The sequence below is a fragment of the Salarias fasciatus genome, chromosome 2 (genome assembly GCF_902148845.1).
Source record: "Salarias fasciatus chromosome 2, fSalaFa1.1, whole genome shotgun sequence".
NCBI lineage: Eukaryota > Metazoa > Chordata > Actinopteri > Blenniiformes > Blenniidae > Salarias > Salarias fasciatus.
In genome coordinates this window covers 18711729-18733845 of record NC_043746.1, presented here as the reverse complement: position 1 = coordinate 18733845, position 22117 = coordinate 18711729, and the positions used below count along the sequence as shown (strand labels likewise).

At 40.8% G+C, this 22117-nt stretch overlaps 1 protein-coding gene and 1 non-coding gene across 6 annotated transcripts in view; both read right to left on the bottom strand.

Moving 5' to 3' along the window:
• Positions 1 to 21767, bottom strand: part of elf1 (E74-like ETS transcription factor 1) — a 38849-nt gene extending 17082 nt beyond the window's left edge. For 2 of the 5 annotated variants that reach the window (XM_030105739.1, XM_030105772.1), the window contains exon 1: positions 9292 to 9563. The gene's annotated coding sequence lies outside the window, so the exon portion shown is untranslated. Of the gene's footprint in view, positions 1 to 9291; positions 9564 to 20925; positions 21297 to 21494 lie in introns of those variants that run through there. The other 3 variants (XM_030105747.1, XM_030105756.1, XM_030105764.1) reach the window with 3 other exon arrangements.
• Positions 21768 to 21865: 98 nt separating this feature from the next.
• Positions 21866 to 21937, bottom strand: trnae-uuc (transfer RNA glutamic acid (anticodon UUC)). The gene has a single exon. It is a non-coding gene; the product is annotated as a tRNA-Glu (tRNA).
• Between the last annotated feature and the right edge of the window lie 180 nt (positions 21938 to 22117).

The following is a 22117-nucleotide window of genomic DNA, read 5'->3' as shown; positions in this document are numbered from 1 at the left end:
GCACCCAATGGGAAAAAAAGACATGCTTTTTAAAACATCAAATTAGATGAGGACCCACGCTGAGCAAGTAGGAGATGGCTGCACTCGTGGTTAAAATCTGCCATGACTCTTTAACAGATGGAGCCAACAGTTGTTCTTAAATGTTTTCTACATGAAGTGATTATCGCCAAGTCTTACCGAAGTTCAAGAGTTCATCTCAGAGCTCAGTATATTTTAAACATTTCCAAAATGGGACTGAAAATCAGATACCAATCCAATCTTTTAGCTGAACGTTGGCTGTAGAACCAGCAGCATTAAGAAATTACGCTTTCTGCATAACCACAGGTTAGCATCACTTCACGTGTGGCCTCTTCAGGCCTTCAGACAGAGCTGCTTTGGTATAATAGAGTGTGCATATATGGTGATGATTCATTGTTTTTTGGTGATCCAATTTTTTGATTTGGTCATATTTGAAGCTGACATTCAAGAAACTAGCAGCAATTACGAACATTGGGTATTTATCATTTGGAATTTAAGAGTATAAAGCCAGCTTCTCTACTGATCACACACCCACTGAAATCCAAGGTGCTGAACTTTAGGACTTTAGGAAAACAATCATCAAACGCAGTAATCAAATACACCCAGATCAGGTTTTTTCTGTTCAGTCATGTCTGACAGAGTCATGTTCAGTAAAATCTATAGTGTGAACCTGCAGGCATTTCTAAGTAACACTGCTCTTTTTCAGCCTCTGTGGTGTCTCAGCTTAGTCATAGAATTTCACAAGCACAATCTCTACTGAAAAGGTAAAGGCAGTAAATCTGCGAGGCTGTGTGTGTGTGTGTGTGTGTGTGTGTGTGTTTGTCAGTTGCATTTCACTGCCCGGCTGACTCTTTTCTTGCAGACATTTTTGAAATGTCTCATCATGACTCCCTGACTCTGCTGTTGTTTTGGTTGCTGTGTGGGAGCGATTTGATGCATGACTAGACTGGAAAAGCAAAAAAAATTTTTTTTTCTTTTTTTAAAGAGTAAGCGCCTACCACCGACATGATATACAACAGGAATTGTGCTTATAAGTTCTTCTCTGCAAAAAAAAAAAAAAAAAAAAAAAAAAAAAAAAAATATATATATATATATATATATATATATATATATATATATATATATATACATATACATATACATATAGGCACAAAACTGCACAAACTGCTACAAATAAGATACAAGAACAGCACTTAAAGCCTGCAGTGGTTCTTTTAGGAACAGCACTACTATACCTGCTTATTCACACACCCATCTCTGATGTGTTTACATTCATACCAATACCAACATGTCACAGCACAGTAATACTGGCAGCAGCAAGCTCGGATCTCAGACCCAGAAAAATACCAGCAGCGTAATCTCAATCAAGCCGGAGCAAAAACAAGAGGGAAAAAACAGATTTTGACATTCTTTCCTTAAACAAAACAAAAAAAAAAAAACATTATCCTTTATGACTGCCACGTGATTATGCAATTTCTCTCAACTGCTAATTATGTCAAGAAGGACAACTTATCTTTGGAGCTTGCACACTGAATGACTCTGACGAAGACCGTTTCAAACCGCCTTGCGTCACACGACATGTTAAGATGGAGCACAGAAAATCTTAGGGCTCCAAGGTTGAGTCAGAGCTGAATGGGGGACTGGGCTGCTGCAGAGACGGCTGCATACCAAACAGGTCTGGACACAAGCAGGCTGATGTGTCCACCCACAGTCAGGCATGCAGCGTTACATAGCAAGTAACACACCTAGATATGGAGCGGAGTCGGACTGAGATCAAATAATCTCTGGGGCTTTTTTTTTTTTTTTTTTGTCTTGTTGCACACTTTGGGTTACGCTCTGACATTTTGGGGAAAGGTGTAAATTTACCGAGTTACACAGAAGGAGATAAGAAGGAAGACACAATCGGCTAAAAAGACTAGAAACCAAGGCAACCTGCCTCACAGTAGAGACAATCAGTTAATTGCTTTACAAAGAAACTAAACACAATGCTTTAGATGCTGGGTGGAGTCACTCATTTGTGGTGCTTCAAGGTTTTTATGCAAAGCTAAATTTGATTGTTGCTTAGATTATAGTACATAGGGTAGAGAGTGGTATAACACCACTTTGCGTACTTCTAGCTTTAAAAAAAAGCTCATTACTTTAGTAATTAGTAAGTACTTTGTACTAAAACTGATTCTTGAAATCAACACACAAAGCAAAGCACCCAAAAATACATTAGTTTCTCAGTTTATTGACACTTTTTTTTTTTTTTGCAAGAACACAACTCATGTCTCAGATTTAACAGCATAAAATGCTATAGTAGGTCCAAGTCAACAATAATAGCATATTGTCTTCACAGTTTAAGTGTCAAAGTAAATAAATCAGTATCAAATCTTAAAATCTAAAATAGTTTTTGTATTTCTTTAACCCAATCATCCCACTGAGATGAGGCTGTCATTTCAATAACCACCTGGTTACATGTTTTACAGTAGAAATAGTGTTGATCTATTGCCTATTGAATCGTGATAACCTGTGTGTTCAGCTACATTTGGTGAGTCTCAAAGCAACTTCTCTCAATTCATCTAAGTGAAAAAATTCTCAAAAAATGTTGCAGAATGAGCTCATTGCTGTATGACAGATGCATCATTTTTATCAGTGTTAACCTTATGTACCGTTAAAGCCCTGTAAACCACGCACACGAGCAGCTTTAGCAAAGTACTTCAGATTTCTGCAGATCATACTTCAGTTTAACAGCTAATAACAGCTAAATCAGCTCTTCCCATCTGATCCCCCTTAAAGCCTCACAGATAGGACCACTCACACCGAGACAGCTTAGCACCTTGAAGAGAGCTCATCTGATTTCACACAATTGGATACTGGGTCAGTGTGGTATTAGGTATCACCGGCCGATGTTTCTATCTAATCTTGAAGCCAATAAACACTTGTCCCATTCCTGGATCTGACGACAGAAGTGCACAGTCACTACATTTGAAGTACATACCTCAAATGCAAACGGGGACGCCAAAAAATGTTGACCTACCTACAACTCATGAAGTCATAATGAATGTTTGGACTGTTGAGTATCACAGAATTGCTCGTACTTCAAGTCTTTTGAGCATGTGATCTCTTGACACTTATCTCCGGCTAAATCTGAGCTGCACTTTGTTCTGAGTGATCGTAATGCTGGATTAATAGCAACGCATTTAATCTTGTTAACGCCACACAAACATCAATGGAAAGTACATTTAACAATTTTCAGACGTGTTTCAAACTTGTGAAAGAAGGACAGTCTGGCAGGTCAATATTTGAGAAAGCTTGATGAAATACATGTTTTTATGACAGTCAGGTGATGAGGAAGGTGCAGCATGAGAGCAGGAGATGAGGACAATAAAGTGCCTGCTTAAAGAGACAGAACCGCTCGACAACTTTAGATAGCAAAATATTTACATGCTGTTATTGTTTAACTATATTAAAGATCTTTAGTAGCTGCATGTGGAGAAGAAAGTAAAGACTGGAGGTAAGTATCAGAGTTTAATCAAAAGGCTGCAGTGTTAGAGCCTTTCCATGAAGGTGCATACATACATGCCAGGCTTATGTAAACGATAACCTTTGCTTCAATACTACTTTGAATAAAGAGGCTTTGACAATCAGTCTCTGGAGGGGCAGGGGTTACGTTGTTCTGACGAGAATCACAATGCAAAAACGCAAAGGTAAACAAGGAGTGGCTGTTGCTTAGGAACATGCGGGGAGAGAGGGATTGTAAAGTACAGAAAAAGAGAGAGCAGGTGGGCCTTGTTCAGCACGGCAAAGTGTGTGTCTGTGTGTGTGTGTGTGTGTCTGAGGACGCAGCACACCGATGACCAACGCAACAAGCACAAACAGACGGCTGAATGGACTCTCAAACTGCTTCCACCTGTGCGGTAAACGGTTGTTACTGACGTGACTTACGGGGGAAAAAAGCAAATTGTTAAAATTGTTCAGCATTTTTGTTGAGGGAAGGACACTGTAACGCACTGCAAACAGATGATCCTCACAAAAATGCTCAGAACATGACAATGATACATGAGGACTTTTCACTCTCATGACTACATCCTACAACGCTGGCTGGATTAGCTTAGCATGAGGCCTGGAAACATGGGGAAACTCTTAATTCAGCTAATCCCATTGCAACATTTTTGTTGATTCATAACCAAACCAAACCTGTTTTAACACAATTCCTGAAAATCAAACTACACACAAGATCGGTGAGCTTTACTTTATTCTGTGCTGGCGAGCTGCTCTTTTTCTTACGCTGAGCTACGTCATTTCCATTTCAGATATTTCTATGAGCACTTTTTAAAAAAAGACAAATGTCACTGTAGGATAGTTTCTGCATATACTGACATGAAGAGCGAAGAAGTGCTAGAATTAAGCATAAAAAAGGAAGGTGAATGGTTTTCATATACCGCGTCTAAAATACTGTGTCATCTTGACAAAAAAGATCCCATTATGCTTGTAAGTGTGACTCTCCGAGTTCCACTTGAAGCTAAATGAAATGCCTGAGAGTCTGTCACAGTCCTTTCACGTCTGCTCAAGTGAATCACTTCCAAAAAAGAAAAAGGCGATGAAAAGAGTTTAAAATGTTTAAATAGCACATAAGTATTGACAAAAAAAAAAAAAAAAAGGCAAGATGTCAAGGCTAAGCATAAAGAAATTAAGAAATAAATATACTTTATTCTGGCTTCCCTCACTGACATTTTTCCACACGGAGAGCAAGTTCATCTGAGAGCTGCAGTCATTATGGGCATGGCTGGTTTTCCATCGGGCTGCAGATGCTTCCAGACACAGACGCTACACTGCAGCTGGGTGTCTGGGACCAAAGCCTCTGAAAAAACCATGTGGGAAATCAATTTCTCTCTGCGCCAGGATCAGGATACATCTCTGTACCAACCGATACGGCATTATGAGACCAGTGTGATGTGTGAATGAGCACAAGGGAGTCGACAAGAAACACCAGGTGAAACTGGATTCACCGACGATGCCGCTTTTCTCTTTATCAGTGTGTTTTTGCTTGATGCTACCTCATAAAAAAAACAGAATCTTTATAAAAGGAAATAAAAACATTGTGTCATAGACGTGTTTTTAGTTCGCCACACTGTATATTGCTCCGCTTGCTGTCATCAACCATAAAACACATGCAGTGCAATATATATCCTGCCATCAGAGGTGACTGATAAAAGAAAAGACCAAACCTACCACGAGGCTGTCATGGAAACTTTTACGATGTAGTATAGGCTGCCTTTATCGGGAGCCGAATAAACTTACACCTCAAACCTGCTTCCACCCACGCAGGCTCCGTGAGCAACATCTATGACCGATAAAGTTTTAATCAGCACCATCATGATTCCTATGGCTAAGTGGCTGTCTTCAGAAATGAGTAAATAGTGAAGTAAAAGCATTGCATTACTAAAAGGGCAAGTTGTTTCTCAACAGCAATCTTTAATGTGCCTGTAATGCAATAGTTCAGAGCTTAGTTCCTCACTGCTTTAAATGGCCTGTTAGCAGGATTAACTTTGTTTTTTTTTTTGCAATAAATTAAGTAAAGACCCTTTATCATTCAAAAACTTTCTCAAAAGTTTTGAGGTTTTTTTTTTTTTTTTTTTTTTTTTCCTGTTTCGAATCCAATCAGTGGTGGATGAAATACCTAAAGTCTTTGACTAAGTGTGACAAGTACAAGGTAAAAGTACCTCATTAGCAGTGCTGGGCTAACAGTGAAAAGTTAATGAGCCTTAACAATGCATCAGAAGAGCACACATTAATGATGTGTGATTTTAACCTGAAAACTAATTACTTACAGAAACAATTCAATGTTGCACATTAAAAATGTTACAAATAATAGGGAAGTTTCAGAACCTCAAAATTCTACCTAACAAGAGGTACACCTTCCACCGCTGTGTGGTGGCGAGGCTGCAGTTACGTTCAGAGAGGGACACACAATCTGTGATACACCACATACACACACACTGGAGGGTTATCAAAAGGTGTGACCTGATATTCCACATGTCATCTCTCCTGCGTGCTCTCTCTCTCTCTCTCTCTCTCTCTCTCTCTCTCTCTCTCTCTCTCTCTCTCTCTCTCTCTCTCTGTCCCTCTCTTTGCCCAACAACACGCCGCTCTTGTCTTTCACTTATTTGAGCCAGGTGGGTGTTATCAGTCGCACACACCTGCCCACTCCCTCCGTCATTAAAAACTGGTAACAAGTATAGAAGCGGGCGCTCGGATGGATTTCAGGTTCTGTTAATGTGGAAAATCTGACGTCTTTTCAAGTCATGCAAAAGTAGAACTCCAAACATCAAATGTTTCATACTGAGATAGGTTTCATAAGCTCTAAAAATCCAGGATTACATCACATCCTTTTCACTCCACAGGAAATGAGTCTGTACAAAGAGATACAAGAGAAGAAGCAAGCATTTCTTCTTCTTTGATACAGATCAAGACAAACACTGCTGCTCTGGACTGAAGCAGTCTGTCTGAAGAGAAAGCCTCCAAGCTTTTTTTTTTTTTTGTTATTTTCAGGTTTGCTGATCAAATGTGATGATCATAACTCCAGTTCGATGTAAAATTGAGAACAAGGACTGCCAGTCCCGGCATGCTCCGAGTATGAGACAGTTGCAACACGGGGAGATAGTTGCTCAATCGATTCAACTATATTTATTGAAGGAGGGCGTCCGATGCGTGTGCAGTGCATTAACACAGACACAGAATCATGTAGTGCGCCTTGCTCATTGGCACAGTAGCTATTAGGGTTAGCCAACAGCGTTATATATTAACTTTCCGCACTCAGACTTTCCCAGCTACAAGCAGAGGTTCAAATTTCCCCTAATAGGTCCAACGTTAAGGCTTCCATCTAGTCCAGGTATAAAAATTAAAACAAGAAAGACACTTTTTCAGTTTGACTTTTCCAGACACGTGGTGAAACAAGACCCACGAGACTCGTCATGAGTCCACTGGTTGTAACGCCCACTTCGATAGATCAGAGGAGAGGGCGCAGCCAATGTTGTCAATCAAGAAAAAAAAGACAGAATGAGCAACCAAATGTCTCAAATAATGAACCGATCACAGTATTGTTCTTAAAATACCTGCCAATTATGAGTATTGACCAAATATTTCTTGAATTCTTTGGATATTTATTCATTAAATTTGAATAAAATGATGTTATACTCATTTTCCTTTCTGACTGAAAGCTATTAAAAATTGTTAAATTTGGATTATTCGAGAATATGAACCAGAACTGAAACTGACAACAGTATGTATGTATGTATTGTGTAAAAAAAAAAAAAAACCAAAAAAAAAAAAAAATGGCATCTTACAATATTCTCCTCAAAAAATGTATGAGAACGTGACAGTGAAAGATTATTTTTTTCATATCTCAATAGGCTGTAGCAGTGAACTAAATCCATTCTGCTGCTCTCATCATGGCCTTCTCTCACAATGCCTCCATCTTCTTGCACGAGTCTAAAGATCCAATCAGAATCTGAAACCTGTTGAGCTTGTATTGAAAGAGAAGTCAACCTGACAATATGATGAAGCCCCCCTCGTGTTCATTGTCCGCCTCTGAGCTCAGACTGAGACACAAAGCCTTACAAAGCAGCAATGGCAGCGAGAGCTCATGCTCTCAAGCACCAGCGCCTCATTTACAATCCAAATGAGGGTGGGCACACAACATGACGACAAAGTTGGGTCAAATGCAAACTCGTACCTGCACAACAACTGAGCCATTCACTCACAGCGTTGTGTGCTGATGCAACAAGAGGTGAAAGTACAGATATCAGAAAAACTATTCCATTCCTCTTTCAGTGCAAAGCCGGTTTAGCTACATCTGATTATAATTCATTCACTGAGGCAGGGGTATATAGACGTTTACCTGGTGTCTCAAGTAATGGTGTGTTCCCTGCTCCAACTTTTGAGTGAGTCCAACTGTAAGTCTGACGTTTTATCAGCAAAATCAGTTGGAATGCCAAACTCATTAAACATTCACAAGCTGAGGAATTTTTCATGTGAAAAATGGTCATCATTGCTTCCAGGTCAACTGTAGATACCTGGATTTTAAGATGACTTTTAAAGAAAGTGAGAGTGAATCATCAATGTTGCTCAGAGAGCCGCAAGTTCTTTCTCAGTGATACAGTGTGTGCTCAGTGTCTTATGTGGCCAGCAAAGTGCAGAGTAGATTTCTGGTGAAACAGGAAGCGTGTTTTTTTTATCTCTGCTGCACTGAGCAACTTTTAGAAACAGAAACTCAGCAACATGGAGCTGTATATTTTGGTTGGTGGGTCGCAAAACTAATTCGGGGAGGGTGAGCTTGCAGATGCATGAGGCAAAATATGGCCGGTGCAAACCTTCGTGTGAACAGAAATGACAGCCCTCTGGGCATGTGCATTACAAGGCGAGCAGCATTCTGTTCTGGAAGATTTCGATGCATGAGCCACTGCATGAGTGAGCACTTCATGCACGGAGTTGTGGTTTGGAGCAGCAAACAGCAAAAACCCACAGCTGTTTTGGGGGAAACAAATGTAGATTTTCACATGTCTTAAGACTACTGTGTGGCAGTGTGAAAGCAATGATGGATCAAAAAACAACATGGGTTGTCATTACAGATTACTACACCATGAGAAAATACATGTGGGATTGGTCGAGGGGCTTGCAAAACTCTGTTCCCGCCCTTGTTTCAACACACCATATAAGGCAACAAGACATAAAAGAATCGCAATAAACAGAGATGTCAGCAAAAGATCATTCTTGAGTGTTCTCATAATGCAAGGTACTGAAACCTTACAGTTTGGAATATATACAAGTTAAGTTCTCAATATTTTGAACAAGGTTTAGGGAGAACAGTGTAACGCGTGCAAACTAAGCCCATTTAATCGCAGTTTAATGAGTGCTGGTTTGTTGTTCCCCTTCGTGACATCTGATATATAGAAGTAGGCCCAGACAAAGTCAGATGAAGGGGGGAGGGTTGTTCCCAAATGTCAGTTAAACTAAAACAACTTGTTGAAGCTTTCCCGACTAAACCGTGTCTCAAAGTGTGATGAGGAACACAAAGGTGCACATTATGTCAAGTTAACCACCTGTTTGCATGTCGGCTTACAAACACAACCTCCAAAATGTAGTACAAGCAAATCAAGCCCCGTACGTAGTAATATTTATTTTAACAATGACGGAAAAAAAAATCAGATACCAAATGATGAAAAATAAATAAATAAATTTAAAAAAATTGGATTGGATCAAGTTTGACAAGAAGAATGATTCATCACTGACCTCAAAGACACCGGGTTCGGATGACATGGTCCATAATAGGATTCGCACAAGTGTCGATCTCAACAACCATTGAAAACCAAGAGGAAAAAAACAAAACAAAACACAGACAACAAAAGGTGAAACTGGGAATAATCCAAGTCGTGTTGAGGGGTGTATAATGGTGTCTGAAGATGTGGACCGGCAAAAAATCCCCACACCTCTTTCTCACAGCCGCAAAACAAAACTAAAGAGGAGGTGGGGGGGGGGGGGAAGACAGTGCAATGGCTGCTGTTTGAAACAGAAAAAGGAGAAGTGTAGCGAAGCAACTCGTCCTCTCCCTATGAGTCACGCAACGCTGTCGCCATTGGTGGGGGGAGCCCTGAGGCAGAGGGCCTTCACCTAGCCAATCAGCAGTAAGTATCAGCCCTAAATGCAAAACCTTTCAGGTGAGCTCTGCATGTGGCAGGGATTGGCCAGAGCGGCGGCGGGGGAGGGGAGAGCAGAGCGGGCCAACCAGAGGACCACACCTTAAACTGCATGAAAGACGATAGACGGGTTCCTCCTGCAGAGGCGGTGGAGTGCTGGAGGTGTAAGTAAACAGTTGGACAGGTATGCGCTTACTTTAGACTTTGACCAGGCAATATGGGCCAGGCACAGTGATTAAAATCTGTATGGCAGGTCAGAGGGAAGGTTCACATCTCTTTGTGTCCTATTAATACCTTTACAGTACATTGTGAGTCGATTAGCCCTGTCAAGGGAGACTGCCAAGGCACTGGCTCGTGGAGGAGCTGTTCTCTCTGCTCTAGACAGCGCCGTAAAACTACTTCCAGCAGCAGGGAGGTAAAAAGAAAAAAAAAAGACTGCACAGTCAAATGCACTTAGGTATGAACAAGAGCCTTGTAACAGAAGCCCAAAACTCTGCCTGCCTCTCTCTCGTCTTCATAATCACGGTGGGGGGGGGGCTGGTCTTCTGATAAGCCATCGGAGCCAAATTTTACCTCCAACGACACATGAGGCACACTGTGCAGAAAGGTTAGCAGATCAGATCAGTCGGAAGTACGTCATCGGTGGTGACATGTTGAGTTTTCTCTGTATTTAAAAACATCAGCATTGATAAGGATCTTTCATCAGAAATGACACCCAGGGAAACAGGATGAGGTGGTCTGTGGTGACTGTTTGAGCACTCTCTCTTCTCAGGGGATGTTCACACCAATTTAAACATGGTTGTCGGTGACAAGTCTGCCGTGTGTTCAATCTCAGGGGAAATCAAACTTTCTATATTTCAAAACACTCATTTTTCTTGAGTATTTACAAGTTCTACATTTTCTGACAGCAGTATTTTAGTCAAATTTGAGATGAATGGTTCTTAAAATTATTATAACAAAATTCACCTGAATCACAGACTTTTTTTTTTTTTAACAAAACTAGATGGAACAAAAATTGATATTTTTTTTTATGTCATAATTTGATTTCTCAGACATAAATAGCAAGATGTAATTAAAAAAAATTGTAAACCTGAGTTGAGCACGAAGAGGTCATCAGCAGAGACAAGAGAGTTCTAATTTTGAAAGCCTCATGCTAGAGTTCATTTTAAACCCTCTACGTTCTTCTTTTACTTCAGTTTGCATTGTTAATGAGGGCTGCACAAAAGATCACAGATTTATCATAGTATGCATATGTGCACATCGTAAAAGGTTGACTGGACTGCACTAAATCATGTTTCCATGCACTAAGCTTTCATTCCTGGTCTGTTTGATCAATCTGATAGAGCCCTGATGCACCAGATCATTTTGAGAAGATAGATCTCACTTCATTATTAGTAATAACAATATAATATAATATAATAATAATATATACAATGCAATCCAAATTTTGAAGTATGGTGGTTTAAGTTTTACATTAATGTTTTGCCACATCTAGAATCCAATATTGAAACTCACTTTAAATCTCTTGGGGGGAATAAAATATTAAGTGTCATCGGCTTATTAGATGCTTGAAGAATCTCCACATTAAACTCACTGCAATCGGTCTGTCATGGACCCCCGGATCACGCTCTCAAAATCCACCGAGTACGATCATCGTCACATTAATTCTTGCCGGCCTCTGTTCAGTACAGTTCAGCCCTGAGTGGAAAGCAGCTGTTTGTGTCTGAGCGAATTGATAGCCTTGCTGTGAGGGAAAGTTATACCAAACAAGCTCCATTTATCACCCGCCTTTGGAAATACTGTCCACTACCCCGAAGCCTTGGAGGAAACTGTGCACTTCTTGTAATATAAACTCTAAAAGCTAATGCACTGCGCCACTGCTCAAATCTGGGACAACTGTGTAAACATACAAAAACACACCACAAATCCATGTACACAAGCAGAGCTAAATCCCATGTTATTCACCTCGAGTAGAACTGATGCATAATCCTACATTCTTAACAAACACTAAAGTTTAACACAGTGTTTTGAATCCCTACGTGAGAGCCTGCTATTTTCTCCTCTCATCGGGTAAACTCCTGACCTTGGAGTCAGCTTTGGCTCAGCTGGTGTGCGGGTCTTCTGCTCGTCCGAAGGTTGATGGTTTGATCCCATATCTTGCCCTGCCCATATGTCAAAGTGTCCTTGGGCTCACTGCAGCCCAAATCGTGTGTGTGAGTGTGAGAAAGAGAGAAAAGGAGGGGTTCTGTGAAACTGTGTAAACTGTTTTGGGACTGAAAGATAAAGTCCAAAAATATATTCCAAACTTATCAAATCAAAAACTGAATATTGACTTTTTTTTTTAACTACCTGCTGTAAAACAGAAGAAACCGTCAAATAAGCTGAGCTTTTTACTTTCATTTTCTAATGACCAAGTCCAACATGAATATTTCTCACACAGACCAAACCTGGAAAACAGAAAGTCCCAAAACAGAGCTGATAAAAAAAGGTGACAAATCACTGGATTCAATCCTTCACTAGCAATGAAGGAGCCCATTTATTTCCCCAGCCTCTTGACAGTATCTTAACCTACCTGGAGCACTGTCCTTGTAGTTTCTGGTTCGAGAAACTCCAAGGACAACGCTTGATGAACTCTAAGTCCATACGAGTTCCAGTAAAGAGAGACACTCCTGTTTTCTTCTTGCACTTGACCTTCGACTCAATTGAAAGCTGGATATGCAGAATCATAAAGGTAGGGTTTATCCAGGGACATGCTGTCAGTCACAATAAACTATCACTTTCTTCTAAATGTAATATTTAAAGTGCCCGGACAGAAATGTAGCGTGTGAGACAAACCAGAAGCACAAACGATATGCTTTAAATATCACAGATGATTAAGTGTTTCATGGTAAATGTTATGATATTTAAATAGTTCAAAGAAAATTTGACATATAAAACAGGCCTCAGGCCAAAACACATGGCAAAGCTGAAATGTACTAAATATGAGGAATACAGACATGTCCCTTTGATTACAAGTCAACTGGTAAATTAGTGGCTCATAAGAACATCAGTTATGGTTTAATAACAATCCTTTTCTTCATGAACGTCAGATGTCACTTTTTTCTGAATTAGTTCTGCGTTAGTTACAGTTCTAGATCATTTGAGATGAGCTATAATTACCATTCTAACGCAAACAGCAAATAAATACGTTGTGTAAAATTCACTGTGTTTACTTTGAGATTGTTTTCTCCTTGCTGTTTCAGCTGCATCAAGTTCATATCAGCAGGGAGAGTAAAAATGTCCCTGCAAATGCTAGGTGGTTGAGTCGGGTTATTTTTTTTTTCACAAATAGTTCAAATGAATGACAACAGCTTTGTGAAACCGTGCACTTGATTGTTGATTGATGTCTGAATTGAACAAGGCATTGACAGAAAAGCAACACACTGCCTCACAACATCTGGTCACTGGCATACGGGACACATCAACAGCGTTATATCCACGCTGAAAAGTCTGAATAAAGCAGCATATTTGTAAGATTATAGAGTTTATGTCCGATATATATTTCACCAAGAGCATCATGCGCTTGTTCTTTCCACAAACATGATTCTAATTATCTTTTGTAATACTCAATGTTGAGTCGCCAGGATTTGCACAACAAATTAGATCCACACTCTGAGGGAAAGCAATAAAAGTGAAGATGTTTACATTGCTGTTGCTTCGAGATACGTCAGTGGGATACAATTTAATCCAGCCCGCAGCGTGAAAACTCAAAAAGCCTGTCTCACCCAGGGCATTATGTTCTCTGCTTTATTCCGACGATGGTAGTGCATTAACTAGAGCAGAGGAAGAATGCCTTGATGTGTGATCAGTCCAGGGCCATGTGACCAAACACACCATCTGAAAGGACACACCTTTCCTTTTCAGCATAATAATGAATAAAGGGCTGACAGTTGCTCTCATGTGTTCTTCCTTTAGAACCAGACAAACTTCATTTGTGAGTGTGTTCCATTAGAATGCATTTGAACCCATTAAAAAAAGGAATTGGACAATTAGCTAGCTGCATAATGTCCATCTTCTTAACTGTTTATCAAAAAGATGTTATTTGAGCTGCTGGACTCACATTTCACCATTATATTTAACTCCATGCCAAGTATTCTCATTTCAGTCAATTAATCAAGTTTCTAATAGTTTTTTTTAAAACTTACAGTATCTATATCTAAAGATTATTTCTGTATATAGTCTCTATGCTAGAAATGTAAAAAAAAAAAAAAAAAAAGAAAAAAAATCCGAGTAAACAGAGTGCTCATCTTTGCACTTCACAGTTTCCGTGCATGCTTTACAAATTCGAACCAAACAACAAGGCACACTACAAAGTGCCCCCACGTAACGGAGATTGATGAGTGAAAAGTTATGAGGAAAGACTTTGAGCTTGAAGAAACTATTTCTGAAACAATCCTTGACAGACTGAGATATAGATGCATTTGGAGGACACACAGAAATTATTTGTGTTTGTGATGGAGGCTTTCTGATGGCTGCTACTACCGCACTGGGAAATTTTCCACTGAGAAAATCAGACGTTAGTTAACATGGCAGAAGAGGAGATTCACAGGAGGACGAAAACAAACGGGCAAAAAGGCTTTTCAATTAACCCCAGGGTGACGTAAAATCGACTGTAAATAAAACACTGAAAAACATCTGCAAACTGTGAATTCTAATGACCGACAGACAAGCTAATAGCAAATACTCCATTTATTTTAGCCCCGGAGCACACCCGCTGATTGAGGTGAGAGTGTGTTGCTGCAGTCGTCTCGTCTGTTCAATAAGCCGACAGCTCACAGCAATATGAAAATGTTATCATTCGCCAGCAATGACCATCCCGAGCTGAACCAGGATCTGAGATGATTCACTGTGCTGACAGAGCATGACTGTAGAAATACAGAGCTAACAAAGAGCCGCTATGCCGACAGCAGTACAGAAACCACATTCAGTCTGCAGCCGCTCAGTTCGCTGTATGAGTGATTCATTAGCACCTGGGACTAGCCAGCGATGCAGAAATCACAGGCCTCCTACAGCAGGGCTCAACGATATTTAGTCACACGAACATGCAACATGAACCAGATACACGCTTGCAAATGACCTCTGGAGACGCTGCACACCAAGGCCTTCATTTCCAAAAGAAGATTCAACTCTAGAAATGTTCTTGACCTCTCACTCAGAATGTGTCAGCCAACTTCCTACAAATGAGAAAGAGACCATCAAAACAACTCTTTCATTCTGCATACTAGCACTTTGGGATTTTTCACAAAACAGTGACAAAAACCTGGGTAAAACAAAAATGTGAGCAACCCAATTTATGAGAATAAGTAAACTGAGCCGGTTGGATCACAAAACAAATTTCAGAATAAAAGGTTTCAGTGATCAATGCACTTTAAAACATGCCTGAAGACTTGGGCTGCAGTCCTGAACAAGACACTTTGATTTCACCTGTGGTAACTGTGAACAAGAAGAAGCACCATAAATGATGCAAAGGAGGCCAAAAGTCAGAAGTCAGAAGATATTGTTGCTGGATTAAAGGCTTCAAGCTGGGCTCCTCCAGACTGGCTGAATTGTGATCAACATTCTCCCCTTTTAGTAAGAATGCCCCTGGTTGGAGTCCAGTTGGATTTCTGGCCTTTGTGTTTAGTTTGCATATTCTACCAACACGTGTGTGTTTCCTGAGGGTACTCTCTGTGTTAGTCTCGTGATTGGCTGATGAACAGGTTCAGGGTGTACTCTGTGTACTCTGCCTTTTGCACCAAAGACTGAGCTCAACCTTGTGACTGATCCATTGGATAATGGGGTATCTACTTGAACAGAGGACAAATAATAACTTGAAAATAACAACTCTGCCTCTCCCCAAAAAACAAATCAACACAATCATTCTAATGACGAAAGGTTCTATGAATGCTAACATAAAAAAAAAACTCATTTTTAAACAATTTGTGAAAAAGCGAGTCTTTTATAAGATCCAGCAAAAGTTTTAATTCCCACTTCCAAAATTTTAATCTTTTAATATTCAGGGAATCTCATAAAACTGTCTCATATCCAAGTAAGCTGAAACATTATTTGTCAGTGAAATGTTGTCACCAGGGAGTTATAATTACATTGTGGGTGGGGTTGTCAATAAATTAACGGTGTCACGAATTTTGCATTTATATTCCAACAGAGCAGTCTTTTGAAAGTGGGAGCAGATGGAGTAGTAGCCTTGGACCTGCTGCTGTCCATGCTACATATACACAAACAGACTGCATCTCATCAATTATTAAAAACAGCGAACAGGCCAACAATCCAGATCATCCGCGTCACGCCTCTGAGCTGCTCCAGCTACCTGCAGTCAGCCACCAGCTGCTAACAGCTGCTGCAGAGGATGTTGCTCACACAGACCTCCTATCATGAACAATCACTACACGTTTAAAAATTCACACCAGCTAATTTAGTCCTCAAAGCCAGAGCCAGTCTGTTCCAATAAAAGGCAGCTCTTTTGTTGTTTTTTTTAAACCAAAGAGCTTGAGTTCATCTCGAGCTCATTAGTAATAAAATGCCGTGAGACCCTTAATGCATATTGCGCTGTCACTCAAGGTCTTGATTATAATACCCTGTGGCTGCATGCAGTTGAATAATTCAGCAAGCCTGAGAGCTGCCTGTCACTCTGAGAATTAACCCAAAAATAATGAGACCCGACCCAAAAGGACAAGATTCTCTGATGGAGAAGACAGACAACTGCATCTCGGGAGGTATAATGAGCTGCCACAGCTCGCTGTAAATTCTCTTAGCTGTGTCTTTGTTTGTATTAGCTACATTTTTTTTTTAAGTGGAATAAGGACAGATCATTTGGCTTCTCTGAGCAAAGCTCACTGCTTAAATCCAAGCATCAGCAGCTGAGCTGACTCATGAAAGGCCTCCGTGAACCACTCACGACTACCTCATTAGCTCTCAGAGACATGGAAAATGAGAGGCTGAAATATCATTACGCTCCAAAGTTGCAGACAAAGCCGGTTTCTATTTTTGAGAAGGTACTCTGTGGGATCATGTTGGGAGTAAGCTAAAACATGAAGCCACTTTTTTAATGCAATTACACATCAGTGATACAGCCCATCACAATGTGTGCCATCTTAACCCCTGAGCCAGTGGCAACCATAAAAATATCCAAGTAATGTGGTTAACTGATCTCATGATGGCAATAAGCTCCACCAGCAAAAACAACCTGCAGAGAATGATACACAATAAACAGAATCTGTGGAATACATTCCATTTTTCCTCCATGTGCTGACACGTGTTTGAATTATACATTAAATATTTCATCTACATGTTTGAATTAATTATTATAAATCATGTTTCCCTCTTGGTACTGAGACATTTGAACTGATTTGAACTGCTCTCCTTTAGTCTGTCAGAGGATAAAAAAAAGACCTGAATACTCAGCATATCTTTATGTTGTGGCTCAAGGCAGAATTGATGATCAGCCCTACTAGCACAGTGTCAGAAGTCAGAGAATAACTAGTCCAGAAAAGTTAATGGATTGAGGATATGTCTCATCAAATAAGGCTTTATTACGCCACTATATGATCAGACGCCATTTCTGGTGACAAATGGGGTGGAAATTCTAAAACCTGGGACAAAAAAAACATGATTCTTTTTTTTTTTTTATGAAGATGTGTCCACTCCTTTCAGGTAGGGTCTGTTTGAAAGTAATCCTGGTGCGATTACTGCATTAGTGATGTTTGTGGAAGTGTGAAAGCTGCTACTTGAGCCCTCGTGCACACCATCCCAGACCAACTGAAAAACAGGTTCCAGTGGCAAACAAACTGATATGGTTCGGTTCAATTTCTACTGAATTCTGAACAAAGCGTGAACTCAGGAGCCCCTAACAGCCCGAACACAAGATGTGGCGGGTTTCACAATCAGATCGTTATCGATGATATGCTGTTGGTGAGTCCGTGGCTGGTAAGAACCAACATGCACTGCAGAGCGTTTGGCACACAGCGCAGCATTGTTAAGAAGGGCATGTCACAAAAGACACAGCAGCTGCGCAGAGAAGTTTGATTTCTATCTTTTAGTAAAATATGAGACCCAAACAGTGATGAGCAGCACTCCTGTCTCGCAGCAAGAAAATTTGAGGTTTGAGTCCAGATTGGACTTGTGGGGCTACTGAGTGTAGCGATCGTCAGTATAAAGTGAAAAGTAAGTTACTACTCCCTGAAACTCCACCACAGATTATATCAATTTGAACAGAGTCCCACAAAGGTGTATGACTTTACTATAATGTTTAACTACATTATATTTTAGTGTTTTTTAGACCTTGTGTCAAAGCTGCAGTTAGTTCACAATATATAATGTACAGTCATGAAACTGTTGTCAGCTTCAAACTCTGATGGAAAAGTAAATAATCTCAAGTTGTATCATTTGGAGAGAAACCCAGTGGACTTCCACTGAATGAGCTAATCATATATTTCAATGTTGTATCGTATTTTATTTGTCAGCTGAGCACACAAAATGAACTTAATGACTAAGACGCTTCCAACACTAAGAAAACTTGTCCTCCTTTTCCAGGCTAAAAATAGTTTCAACTGAAACAGATATTACGTCACATCAAGCTACAGGTTAATGGCGAGACCGAGGCAGAATGACTCGTCCGAGTCACATGTTTGTGAGACAGGCGGCAAGAGAGCAGAATGAGGCTACAGGTGGAATTTCCCTCGTCTCTCCTTTCTCCCTGACGTCATGTCCAGCGGCGGTGGCGGTTCGGTGCTGCTCCCTAGCAATCAAACATGTCTGACAAGGTGCTATTCAGGTGTCACAAGCATGCTGGAGTTAAATTCAGGAACTTCACGGTGAGCAGTTCCCCTGAAAGCCCTCAACAGACTACAAACCAGTTCAGGTTTGGGTTGTTTTTTTTTTTACATTTCGAAGAAGGGGAAGTTCAACAGTTTTATTTCTCCTTTCACATGTTGGTTCCTGCATTCTTGCAAGTCATTTAGGGCTTCAGTCACCTCATGAGTGTTTGTTTAGTCAAAGCACATGAACATTGCCATCTTGTGGTTATTTGTACTGCACCACATTAAACTAATTTACACCCAGGAGAAAGCATGACTAACACAGTCGATGGCCTCAGGAAGAGATGGACCTTAAACCCCCTTTTGAGTAAGGATCATTATTGATTGCATGTGTGGACATTAAAGCAGAGCCTAACCTAACGGGAACATTGACCTGTTTTTTTTTTGTTTTTTTTTTTTTAAAGATCATCACACATGCCAAGTTGTGAAAAAATAAAGCCACTGTATTCCCCGTCTCCTGCAAGGCCACTCTGAAAGCTTTAGTGAAACTGGAGTGCTGCTTTCTAAATAGGATAAAAGCCCACTTCTTCTTTTTGTGTAGTCAAATCAATATCCAGAATCCCATTAAGGCGGACGGGTACATCTTGGGCAAGAAGAAGTATCTGATGTCTGACAAGCCCTTCATCACCGAGGGGAGAACAACAGCTCTGCATTGTTGTCCTCGACCGCCATCACACTCCTCCTCCACCCGCTCAGACTGCTGATGCTGACCTCACTGTCACAGGATGAGAGGCCGACCAGGAAACTGCTTTGGCCTCGACCACAACACCTTCTATCTGCAGCGTGGAAAAACACAACATCTGACCTGTTTGGTATGAACTTTCAAAACAGAGAGGGGAGGCTAATGTGTGGGCAGCAGCATGGCAGGATGTTCCAAAAACAGGAGGACTTGCTCGAAACAAACAAGGCGACTCCGCTCTGGACTATTTGTGGAAAGCCTTGTTCTGGATAATTGCTTTCAGAGGTTTTAAGTTTCCAATTATCCAACACAGCCTCAGTCAGTGGTCCCATCCTGGGAAGATTTGAAGGAGAGGAAGGGGGAGAGAGGGTAGATAAAGCCCTGGTGGGCCCAGCTGGTCCCGTCTCTAGTGGGGCTAACAGACAGTAAAAAAAATAGAAAAAAAAAGCTTGTAATGTTTCTCCTCCCTCTGCGTCACAGCCGCCTGCTCAGACGGGACCAGCCACTGTTGGCCAATGAGATCCTCCTTCCCAGTCCCATGATACAAGCATCTCAGCCCAGAAATGTAAACATCTGGCAAACATTTACTCACCACAGAATCAAATTGATCAACAGTTTAAAAACACGAATCTGTCAAGCACTACAGACCTATATTTGTAGAAATCAGGCAAATCACTAGCCCTAGGTTTGTATCTGTCCTCAGAGACTACTTCGTGAGTATTTGAGGCTCCCTCTCACAGCAACTCCCTCCCACTTCAGTCAATATTTTCAGAGTGAGGCTACTTTAATAAAGTGGGTGGGACGCAGTGCGTCACTGGTGGCTCCTATAGTTTTTACTTCTTTATCCCAAATATGGCTGCAACTGGCGAAAGTAAAAATGGAAACTGAACATTTTTTTTCCAGGAAAGTGTTTTCGTGGAATCACAAAGCCCAAAACTAAAGATAGATTAGAAACAAAATAACTAATATATGAGCTTTATGAACAGGCTCACAAAAACAAAACGTGATAAACTGAAAAGGACGACTCAAACAGAAACCAAAACCAAATTACAAGCACAGAAAGTATAATTATTTTGGGACATCTGTTTACAAAATTAATAAATAAAAATAACAAAAGTCAGAAATACTAGCTCTAATGTAACTATCAATGTCAGAGGCATGAGATGTAGATATTCTGAAGTCACTGGCCTCGACTCCATGCAATGATGGGAAACACAACAGAAGAACCAAAAAAGCTGTATTCAGTTTGTCTCTCTCTCTCTCTCTCACACACACACACACACACACACACACACTCTCTCTCTCTCTCTCTCACACACACACACACACACACACAAACACACTTTCTCTCTCTTACACGCACACACACACGCACTGGTCACATGCCAGCTGACTGACACAAAGGAGGGTCACAGTAATCTGTGGAGTAGTATGGAAAGAAGAGCTTGCAGGTCGTGTGTCCCAGCCAGAGGCTTGCACTAACATCATATGAGTTAACTCATGTTTCTTTAGCCTCAAAAACTCTTGACTTTCTCATGCAGACAAAATACAACCCGATGATCAATCTGCAGTGCTTAAACTTGAATATCTCCAAAACAGGCCTGATTGTTGTGCATTACAAGTAGGAACATACAGTATATTTATCCTCACGTGACCCCACAGTAGGAAGACGGGTATAAACTACAGAGAAAGAACTCACCCTGGAAGAAGTTGTCATCCGCACAGATTATAATCCCTGGGAGTGAGATGGTGAAACAACAGGGAGACGTCAGACACACATGGTTCTTCTCCCCCCGGTGTCAGCGCGAAACTAAAGGCTCTGGAGCTGCATCATCATGGCACAGTCCCCGGTCAGCTCGGTCCTCCTCCCGCCGCCGCCGCTGCTGCTTTCGTGTGCCTCCTGACACAAGGTCGCGGTTTTTCTCCGGCAGGGGCTGATGCGTGGGGAATTCCTAGCAGTCACATTTTCCTTGGGAGTAATTGGCCCCGTCCCAAGGTTTGACTGTGGCCTGCTGGTGGTAGTAAAAAGCTTTTAGGAGTGAGGATGAGGATGGTGAACTGAAAGGCGTCCTGGAAAAAAAAAAGTTGCTTTGTGGCATCTTATATACGCAGCAATAAACACGCGACACATTGATCAGTATCGATTGTGTAAAGTATATATTCTGCCACTTTGCGTAGCAAGTTCGCTTAGAGTTAGAATAGTACTAAAGCAATCCATAAACCGCTACCGAGTCACAGGTGTGACTTTAAAGGAAATTAATTACCTACCCGAAACACGATGTATTCAAATTAAAATACCACACGAAAAACAGAAAAAGAAATTGTTCGGTAGCGTAGGGGTTTGTTTTCAGTCAAGTTTGTCCGTTTGCCCATCGTTAAAACTCCGGATAATCGTTGCGAGATGAGATGAAGGTGGAAATGGGCATCTTCCGGGAATGTCCAAGCCCCAGCGAGATGACAGCAATTGACGATAACTCCTCTCCGGGCGGGGTTTATAATGGATTTTATGGAAATTCGGACTTCTACGGTGGCTAAAATTAACACATAATCCGTCTGAAAAGTAAAAAAGGTCAATTTGGGATATACTTATTCACTACAAAGCACTTTTAATCTTGTTGCTCAAAAACTGAAAAGGGAAGTTCCCATACCGGGAGTCGAACCCGGGCCGCCTGGGTGAAAACCAGGAATCCTAACCGCTAGACCATATGGGACTTGCGTCACATGGAGAATTTATTTGGTTTTATACAAGCTATCCTAAGCCTTCTTTTCTGCTTTATGTCGAGATGCAGTTATTGTAATTACATGTTATGCAGATGTATTGTTGGTAACAGTGCAAAAACGTAACAGTGTTACTTTTGAAGCACTCATAATAAGTCGTAAAGGTTATTTTG